The sequence below is a fragment of the Pecten maximus genome, chromosome 18 (genome assembly GCF_902652985.1).
Source record: "Pecten maximus chromosome 18, xPecMax1.1, whole genome shotgun sequence".
In the NCBI taxonomy this organism is placed as follows: Eukaryota; Metazoa; Mollusca; class Bivalvia; order Pectinida; family Pectinidae; genus Pecten; species Pecten maximus.
The window spans coordinates 10,711,032-10,722,588 of NC_047032.1; the positions used below are offsets into that span (position 1 = coordinate 10,711,032).

Consider the following 11,557-nt stretch of genomic DNA (forward strand, 5'->3'; position numbering starts at 1 on the left):
CGTGGGGTAGTTGCCAGGTACTGACCGTAGGCTGGTGGTTTTTCTCCGGGTACTCCGGCTTTCCTCCACCTCCAAAACCTGGCACATCCTTAAATGACCCTGGCTGTTAATAGGAAGTTAAACAAAAACAAACCAAACAAACCAAACCAAAATAGGATGGCATTCCCTGAGTGCGAGATGCATGCCGGTAGTGATGTTGTGTGTGTGTCTTTGGCAAGCTGCAGTACAGTTGCGGTTGCCTCTTAACGACGAACTGTCAATATAGTGCTACCTCACTGAAATATACTACCGAAGACACCCAGCAGGACACCATGACTTGTGTGTTTCCAAGCTGCAATATGTGTTTGCCTTCTTCTGATAACGTAGAACTTCTGCCGACTTTATAGTGCTACCTCACTGAAGCACACTGCCGAAGACACCCAACAGGACACCCAACCGGCCACATCATACTCCATACCTATTTGGCATCGTACTTATCCAAGTCAACATGCCTTGTTTTTGAAAGTCATTATTACAGCACAAGGCGCTGCATTTAAGTCAATGCAACAATGAAGAATAACTGCCACTTTCCAGTGATTTCACAACGATCTGGAGCGTGTCAGTGAGTCTACGGAATATCACATTAACGGAACTCTTATATTGGTCCATTGAATTAGACAGATGGAGTCCGTTACTACCTAAATGTGTTGATCGGATACTAAACTGTATAATACCTTGTTTAAGTAGTCTGATATCTGTTTCATATGTTTTATATATTCTTAGCTATGAAGGTTTTGTTCATCATGTACCGACATGCACGAACTTATACGGAAAAGGTTTGGTCTGCAAATAAGATAAACATTTAAGATTAGTTGGGAAAAGAAAACAAGAAATGACACCTTTGGGACAGAAAGGCAGTCTGACAGACAACAAATATGTACAGAAAGAGACACACGGACAAATAAGATGGAACAGACGACGAGACAGACGGACACAAAGACAGAACAGCTGACGAACAAAGCCGGGAAATTGTAAATTTAATAACTGGTGGTGTGTTGCAGGCCTCCCGCCGTGGTGAGATTAAGTTATATAAATTTGATAGACTTAACTTCTCTCAAAGCAAACATGTTTTTACGATGTAAGAGGAGGAAAATGTCACATGATACGTGGTTTTGACACCTTACAAGCATCGGAAGCCTGGTGATATTATCACTATGAAATACACGTGCTATAAATCTCCCCGGTATCTCGGCAACATCGAACTAGGATATGATGAAGAGTGCATGGACTTAATTTAAAACCATGATAAAACGCATCTCTGATCCAGAATTCCGTGAATATCAAGATTTGAAAAAAACTTTTTAAGTCGTCAGGGATAAATAATGTTTATAAATCGTATTGGTATAGAAATATATGAACTAAATTTACATGTACATAAAGTATTGTCATGTAAAATGTAAAATCCTTTTCACTGTATTGTAAAACAATAAATATGTCAATTTGTGACACTCTGCTTTAATCTATGGAATGATAAGTTAGAGGTTGCACAACACACTGAATACACTTTGCATGAATCCAGGGCTTGTATTCGTGAAAGCATTATCATGTACAAACATGATAGCTGTGCTAAAACCAGCTTTTCTTTAAATTCGCTTAAATCACGATATAGCTGTTTATAAGAACACCTAAACTTATCTCAATTGGTGCTTTCCGAAATTCCGTCAAACCACCGAAAAAGTATTAATTCAGATATCAGATGTACTATTAAAATTATTTTAGAGTGAGTGTGTTTTTGAGGATGAATACGACTTCAGAGTTCACAAGTTTAATAGATCGTGTTCATAAGATTTCTTTCTATTTACATCTTTGATAATCAAATGGAAAACAAAACATGTTTGAAATGTACAAAGCATAAAGTGAATTTTGTTATAATTCCAAATATTTATAAAAACGCTATGGATTGTACTTAAGCATTGAACTGTTTTTGTATGGTATTTATGATCTATTTAAATGCCAGAGCTTTGCAAGCAAACAAATCATGCGCTAACGCACATTATGTTGTTTGCTTGCAAAGCTCTGGCATTTAAATAGATCATAAATACCATACAAAAACAGTTCAACCCTTATATTACATTCCTTTTACTTTTTTCTTTTCTAAATGCTATAATTCATATTTAAAATTCATAATTCCCGCCTTGCCGACAGTCAGCAGATTTTTTGTTAGTCGTTGGATCAGCCGGAACTTGGTCGCGTGGTTTTTGCAAACAAAATAGTACATGGAATTTTGTTTAAAGAACTCAATTTTGATAATCATTTTATTATCAACGTAATGCGAAAATGGCATATTTTTTTATAACAAATAATTCAGACAAAATAATTAGTCGTTAAACTTAACTATCCTGGATATTGTATTTTCGGTTTGTGTTGTATTAATACGCTGATAAGTGTAGCGCGTGATGGACGGCATTTAAACGTACATCAACGCCAGAGCTCTCAAACAGTCTATATAGTGACAATGTCAGACAAATGTAAATACTAAAGAGTAGATTCTGGTATGTATGAGGCAGTGACGTTTTGGTCTTATACTCATTGATGAGGGAAGAGTTAATATAAAATTATGTATAACTGGCTGTTTTAGAGATCTTTTGATTTGTATCGGTACCACATTTAATACAGACATCAATTTACTTCCGTAGAAATCAACATAACTGATAAAGTTGCTTATAAAAGGAACTCACCTTGTTGGTCTCAAGCTCTTTCGGTCTGTGATTGATATACAGGACCATCAACTAGAGTACAGTAGATATAACTACATTGTCTAGACTATAAAGCATGTTGCAGTAAATGTTTCTGAACAAAAAACAAAAGCAAAAAAGAAAAATAAATAAATAGTAAAAAAACAAAACAAAAACAAAACAAAAAAACAAAAACAAAAAACAAAATAATTTTAAGAACTGGAGATGAATTTACGAAGAATGCAGCCGTATCAGTGCGATCAGTCAAACATGTATACTAAATTACTTTTGTGGGGTGTGCGATCATCACCAAGCACCAAAAATAGAAGCAGTAGATATTTTATTCCTCAAATGACTACTAAATGTGAAGAAAACAATCAATATCTCCATAGATGTTGTGTTTATGACTGGTAGATATACTTTACATGTACCGTATCATACATCGTAAAATAATGATCATTCTACCATGTTTGCTATGTAACGCCAGTTTTGATTGGTTAAAAACCATGTATTATTTTCCAATGACCTACGCTCGTGCCAATAATACACGCTCGTGAGTCACGGCTGTTACAATTTTAAATATCTAATATTCACCCATTTCATAAAAGGTTACTATAGCCGAGTGGTCTAATGGGTTAGTCTTTCAATATATTCTTATCACGACGCGAGTTCGAATCCTACGGAGGCCCCCACATTTTTTTTTTTTTTTCTTTATCCTTTTTTTTTTTAATTTTCAAAATCAATGCCATATGATAGATGCTCTTGATCATAGTACTGTATTGCCTGTATATTTCATCAACAAATAATGCAATACTCAAGAAATAATAAATTACAAGGTTTTCCCGGGGGTTCTTTGCTGTTTTTCTATTAGAAAGAGGTCGATCTCAGAACTAAACAGTACATGGTAGAATAGAAATAATCAACTTTGACTCGTGTATTGTTGCAGGATATACAACTCGGACTCGGATATTTTGCAATTTCAATTAATAACTCAGGCCTGTGGCCTTCGTTATTAATTTAATTGCAAAATATCCCCGTCCTCGTTGTATATCCTGCAATAATACACGAGTCAAAGTTGATTATTTCTTAAATAATCATTGGAACCACTGGTTGACATCGTTTTAATTCGACATTCTTTCTGTGATGTATCTTGGGTTTGGCGATGATCTTGTGGCAGTACACGACTTTCTTCCGGTTGCGCAATGAACTGAATATTATTGACACTACAAAGTAAGGTTATAAAAAACGCACACAGTCTTAACATAGTTTTTTGACAATAATTTACAGGTTTGTCATGTCAGTTGACATGATACTGAGGGTGTGTCAGTTGACATGATACTGAGGGGGATTGAACTAGCTTGTGTCATCCATTCCTCCACAGTTAAGTTTGTATATACATAATGTTCAAAAGATACTTATATAGTGTCCATAACACGACGGTTTGGATTCCCATGGACGGTCTATCCAGTACAGGTTTAGTCTGTCTCTAAAGCAATTAACACTTGGTGCAAAGATCATTTAAGTATTAGTTAAATCCGACAAGAACAAATAATTGTATATCCAAGTCCTGTCATGACGCTCAATATCAGAAATCCTACACATCAATCAAACCGGGTCTATGAGATAAAAATGTTTGCATTGTCCAAAATGTACTTATGAAAAACAGTTTTTGAAAACATATAAGCAAGGCTTGCATTACATATTTATTCATGAATTACATAATGCACTCGATAATTCTTCAAAATGGTAAATTTGTAAATACCTTGGTGATGGCTCTGAAATTCAATATTATTTGATAAAATCTCTTAATTTAAAAACCAAACAAATATGAAGTCAATTTCATATGCATGCACACTCTCTAATTATTGAGTCCGGACGCTATAATGCTGTTCCGAGAGGCGAAAGAATTTGTACAGTCTGTAACCAAAATGATGTAGAAGATGAAATGCATTGTATTATACTATGTCCAGCTTAAGCAGAGTTAAGTGTTTAGTTTATGAAGCAACATCATCATAGACATCCGAGTGTGTATAATGGTAAAGAACTATTTTCGTGCCCAAATGTTAAAACTATAAGTACATGTGGTAAATTTTTGATGCAAGCAACAAATAAAATTAAAAGTCTCATGAATCTGTAGTTAGTAATTATATAAAATACGTTCATTTAATCTAAATGTATTTTGTAATATAAGGAATTATCCTCCGCCGTCTTGAGAAGTATGTTCAGTACGTTTTTTGTATCTAAATGTATTTGTATAACCTACTTGCTATATTGCTTGGGGCCGCGGTGGCCGAGTGGTTAAGGTGTCACGACACTTTATCACTAGCCCTCCACCTCTGGGTTGCGAGTTCGAAACCTACGTGGTTGCCAGGTACTGACCCGTAGGCCGGTGGTTTTTCTCCGGATACTCCGGCTTTCCTCCACCTCCAAAACCTGGCACGTCCTTAAATGACCCTAGCTGTTAATAGGACGTTAAACAAAACAAACCAAACCAAATTGTTATATTGCATTTTGTCAAATAAATTTATAAAAAAAATAATAATTGAAGTATAGAATGATGACACGTTAGTCGCCTCATACGATAATCATTGGTTGAGAATGTTTACCTTAACACGTGGGATTACCCACTCTCCATTCATATCATTGTTTCGTACAGAGATGTAATAATGACGATGACACAACATAATGTTACATTCCATTCACCACAATCCGGAATTAGAACAAAGCACCTGTCTGTGATGACGTCATCCCTCCTACATCCTAAGTAATTCAGGATGATTAATTTCAATAGAATTGGTTTCTTTGCAAAAAACTAATGTTTTTATATCACTCCGGTTCCTCTGCCTTCATCATAATAACATTAAACTTATCTTTATGCCAAATTCCCTTTGTATAAAATTTTGGAGGATATTTTCAGCTTGGATGCTTTTTGAGTTGGAGTCATGCCCGGAAGCATTCTATAAATTAATTATGTTTCACATTGTTGAGTGCAATGATACAGTTTTGCATGCATTCGGTACAATCATTTCATAAACGAATTTTAATTTGACAATATTCCAACAATGCAATTCTCCCTACATTGAAGACAACGGAACAGAATTTAGCTATTTTTAAAAATGAACTTTTTGTCAAAAGAGATATCCTTTTGTTTGTTTGTTTGTTTGTTTGTTTGCTAGGTTTAACGCCCCGTGAACAGCCAGTGTTATTTTAAGGCGGGGTCTCCTTGTAGTAGTTGGCGACTACCTCACTGAACTACATACGGGATGCCCGTCGCATGTCGTCCAGAGCAATTAGGGTAAAGTTGTCTTGCCCAAGGACACAGCCACGACATCACAGACTGACCTGTTTATCAGATTCCAGAGAAACACAAACCGACACGGGTAGGGAGTGTTGAACCACACACCTCAGATCTTGCTTTAACCAACTGCGCTATCGTAACTCCTGCTTTTTTGTATAGTATTTAAGTCTAACATCTATAACAGTCATATGTTTGTACTTGTTAAGTATTATAATTAAAACATATTTATGTGTATAGTGTCAAGTCTTTTATCTATTACAGTCGTATACGTATAGTCTTTAGACTAAAGGTACATATGCTTGTTGGGTGTATATTACAATGTATTTTGACTAAGGTACATATGCTTGTGTGTGTAGTATTTTGTCTAATGCGTATAGTCTTTAGACTAAATTGCATATGCTTGAGTGTATAGTCTTTAGACTAAGGTACATATGATTGTGTGGATAGTCTTTAGACTTAGGTAGATATGCTTGGGTGTATAGTATTTAGTCTTATGTGTATAGACTTTAGACTAAGGTACATATGCTTGTGTGTATAGTATTTAGACTAAGGTACATATACTTGTGTGTATAGTATTTTGACTAAGATACATATGCTTGTGTGTATAGTATTAAGACTAAGGTACATATGCTTGAGTGTATATTATTTAGACTAAGGTACTTACATAAATTCATATGCATGTGTGTATAGTATTAAGACTAAGATATATATGCTTGTGTGTATAGTATTTTGACTAAGGTAGATATGCTTGTGTGTATATTATTTTGACTAAGATACATATGCTTGTGTGTATAGTATTAAGACTAAGGTACATATGCTTGAGTGTATATTATTTAGACTAAGGTACTTACATAAATTCATATGCATGTGTGTATAGTATTAAGACTAAGATATATATGCTTGTGTGTATAGACTTTAGACTAAGGTACATATGCTTGTGTGTATATTATTTTGACTAAGGTACATATGCTTGTGTGTATAGTATTTTGACTAAGGTAGATATGCTTGTTTGTATAGTATTTTGTCTAATGCGTATAGTCTTTAGACTAAATTGCATATGCTTGTGTGTATAGTATTAAGACTAAGATATATATGCTTGTGTGTATAGTATTAAGACTAAGATATATATGCTTGTGTGTATAGTATTTTGACTAAGGTACATATGCTTGTGTGTATAGTATTTTGACTAAGGTAGATATGCTTGAGTGTATAGTATTTAGACTAAGGTACATATGATGCTGTATATAGTATTTAGACTAAGGTACATATGATTGTGTGGATAGTATTTAGACTAAGGTACTTACATAAATACATATGCTTGTGTGTATAGTATTAAGACTAAGGTACATATGCTTGAGTGTATATTATTTAGACTAAGGTACTTACATAAATACATATGCTTGTGTGTATAGTATTTTGACTAAGGTACATATGCTTGTGTGTATAGTATTTTGACTAAGGTAGATATGCTTGTGTGTATAGTATTTTGACTAAGGTAGATATGCATGAGTGTATAGTATTTAGACTAAGGTACATATGCTTGTGTGTATAGTATTAAGACTAAGGTACATATGCTTGAGTGTATATTATTTAGACTAAGGTACTTACATAAATACATATGCTTGTGTGTATAGTATTTTGACTAAGGTACATATGCTTGTGTGTATAGTATTTTGACTAAGGTAGATATGCTTGTGTGTATAGTATTTTGTCTAATGCGTATAGTCTTTAGACTAAATTGCATATGCTTGAGTGTATAGTCTTTAGACTAAGGTACATATGATTGTGTGGATAGTCTTTAGACTTAGGTAGATATGCTTGGGTGTATAGTATTTAGTCTTATGTGTATAGACTTTAGACTAAGGTACATATGCTTGTGTGTATAGTATTTAGACTAAGGTACATATACTTGTGTGCATAGTATTTTGACTAAGATACATATGCTTGTGTGTATAGTATTAAGACTAAGGTACATATGCTTGAGTGTATATTATTTAGACTAAGGTACTTACATAAATACATATGCATGTGTGTATAGTATTAAGACTAAGGTAGATATGCTTGAGTGTATAGTATTTAGACTAAGATATATATGCTTGTGTGTATTTGACTAAGGTACATATGCTTGTGTGTATAGTATTTTGACTAAGGTAGATATGCTTGAGTGTATAGTATTTAGACTAAGGTACATATGATGCTGTGTATAGTATTTAGACTAAGGTACATATGCTTGAGTGTATAGTATTTAGACTAAGGTACATATGCTTGAGTGTATAGTATTTAGACTAAGGTACATATGCTTGTGTGTATAGTCTTTAGACTAAGGTACTTACATAAATACATATGCTTGAGTGTATAGTATTTTGACTAAGGTACATATGCTTGCGTGTATAGTCTTTAGACTAATGTACATATGATTGTGTGTAGAGTATTTAGACTAAGGTACATATGCTTGAGTGTATAGTATTTAGACTAAGGTACTTATGATGCTGTGTATAGTATTTAGACTAAGGTACTTACATAAATGCATATGCTTGTGTGTAGAGTATTTAGACTAAGGTAGATATGCTTGAGTGTATAGTATTAAGACTAAGGTACTTACATAAATACATATGCTTGAGTGTATAGTATTTAGACTATGGTAGATATGATTGAGTGTATAGTATTTAGACTAAGGTAGATATGCTTGAGTGTATATTCTTTAGACTAAGGTACATATGCTGGTGTGTATAGTATTTGCCTGGTCCGTATAGTCTTTTTACTTTATATATAGTTGATTTGGTCTGATATTCATTATACGCTTGTGTGTACATGGTCATCAACTCCTGTTTATGGCTTACAGACGTCTGTGTATAGTATATTCAAAACACCATTGCATTTATCTAATGTACGTAAAAAGGACATCCATATCTATGTAATTTTACGACACTGGTATCGATGATTCTTTAATCATAGAAGTGCAGAAAAAAAACTATTGATGACCAACTGTGTATAATACACAAAGGCTATAATATTACTCAGTAGCACAGATATTCTAGTTGACGTGACGCCATGGCGAGCATTAGATGTCACACAAAGTCACCCATCTATTATTTATAGCAGGACCACTTCCGTGTCAATTAAAAATGTCATCATTGATTGGTTTAACCTTGAGCCTTTTCGGCCGGAATTTAGATCCGACTTAGTTGGACAACAGTGAATGTCAGTCTGTTCTGCACAGGCTTGATGGAGGATTACAAATGGCTGACAGAAAATCGTTCAGATTCAATACGGCAGGTAAACCACGTGAATGTCATTCCGACCACGCGAGAAATATCCGTACAGAGGTTTCCTAGAACCCTTCATACAGTTTATTGTGTGGGGGAAATATAAAGAGCTGTCTTATACCTTTCGTATACAGACAATGAACATTTTCTAAGAAGACCTGGTCAGTACGTGTGTACGAAACAAAAGTTATTTTCGGCACAGTGTCATTAAAGTACCAAATTTACAGATGGAGACAAACAGAACTCTTGTCAATTTTACATTAGCGACTATTTTCTGTATGAAGGCAGTACATGGCCGACTTTACACAGGAGACTCACCAAAACACTTGTTGACTGAGGAAAAGTTTGTCGATGTTTACCTTAGCGACCATTTTCTGTTTGAATGCGTGACAAAAAGAAGGACACATAATGAAATTTTGTTTATTTTTTGTTTATTTTTTTTTGTTTATTTTTGTTTATTTTTTATTTATTTTTTTTTGTATTAGAAGACACTGAGTATTTCTTGTTGTAGTCTGAATCTTTGTGTAAAGTGACGTTGCTAAAATGTAACTTACGTAATGACTCAACATCTTTAAAATGTATAAATGAAATTGTCGCTTACTTGGTATTATTGGCGATGCTGGAATCATATTTCTTAACCACAACCACAAATATGTGTTCTTCGTCAGCGACCGTGTAGACTGCTCAATCATACAACACAAATAATGTCATCAAATATTTTGGATTTTAATCGCCATCATCGCCAATAAAATCAAAATGACATAGACTATAAACTATTAAATGGTTTTACGGATTCAAATGTTGAATATTATTTTCAGATGGTATTGATATAAAATGTGAAAAAATGCAAATTAACTGTAATTACGTACATCATCCCACAATAGTGTAGTACGTAACAGCTTTGTGACCTTTGTGACGTACCAAGCAATTTCTGTAGACGTTGCAAACTATGATAAAATACATATATCGCATAATATTTATGAATATAAATGAATGTTCTTAAAGTGTAAGCATATATATGATTATTAATTAGATAAATGTGTAACAGGAGAGGAGAAAATGTAGCAGCCAGACCGGGGTTCGAACCCGGGACCATCCGAACTCTAGACGGACACTCTACCACTGAGCTACCTGGTCGCCAATGATCGACCCAGTCCAGTTCCGCTACACTCCTCCCTCTTTTTTTTCAATTCTTCGCCCCCGAAGACCACAAGTTCGGATATCCCCTTGCTAAGCATACACCTAATGCTTTTAAACAAGGATAGGCAAGCTCGCCAATTATGTAACAGGAGAGGAGAAAATGTAGCAGCCAGATCGGGGTTCGAACCCGGGACCCTCCGAACTCTAGACGGACACTCTACCACTGAGCTACCTGGTCGCCGATCATCGACCCAGTCCAGTTCCGCTACAAATGTATTGAAGTCAACCATTTGTAAAGCTACCAATGCGTTGACAAACTTTATGCACGACAAGGGAAATCTGGCATGTGACCAACCTGCCACGGACTACCAATATGATATCCCAAGACATGTGCCCTATCAGACTTCTCTGGTGTCAAAATCAATTGAAGAGTTCTAATAGACTAATTATGATTTCTACAATGCGAAACCTATTACAACTAGACACATGGATGAAATGGAAATCCTACAATATATTGAGGTCGCTGATCGAGACATTTAAGTTGACAGGCCTTTGTTAAATCAATAGAAAATGAAAGTAGAATCAATTGTTCTCGGTCACGCCCAGATATGATCACATGCCCACAGGAGGTCTTTTATTAGCAGTAGGGTGAAATATCGAGACGTAAATACACGATTCCACAGCTCCCGTGGGGGTCAAAAAGCACGCGCTGATTAACAGAAGCCGGAAATACTTATAAAAAACTACAGCAATATGTTGTGTTATTTATTAAAGCATGAAATTTACTTTCAATGATATACAGAAATGAATAGGTCATGTCACCGGTGGGATGAGAGGGCTGCCCGGTTAGACATAGCAAATAACGAACTTTCAGTGTCTGTTAACGCCACAAATACCATACTGAAAATGCAAAAATGAATTATGAATGAATTTAGATTATCTTCCTGTAACTTTAAGTGTCTTGAACTGTTGTTATTTTTTAACATATCCACGGGGTTTATGTAATAATAAATATCACCTTTCGGTCTTTTATCGGACGAGTAATATCGTAATATGTTTACCGGGGTCACTTAAAGTTCAACATATCACGTGGCCGGATACGAAAAGATGATAACCGGAAGTAGGGTGATAGAGTCAGT

The 11,557-nt window shown here is 34.9% G+C and overlaps 1 non-coding gene across 1 annotated transcript; it reads right to left on the reverse strand.

The window, feature by feature from the left end:
* Positions 1–10,343: 10,343 nt before the first annotated feature.
* Positions 10,344–10,415, reverse strand: Trnas-aga. Its single transcript has one exon. It is a non-coding gene; the product is annotated as a tRNA-Ser (tRNA).
* Between the last annotated feature and the right edge of the window lie 1,142 nt (positions 10,416–11,557).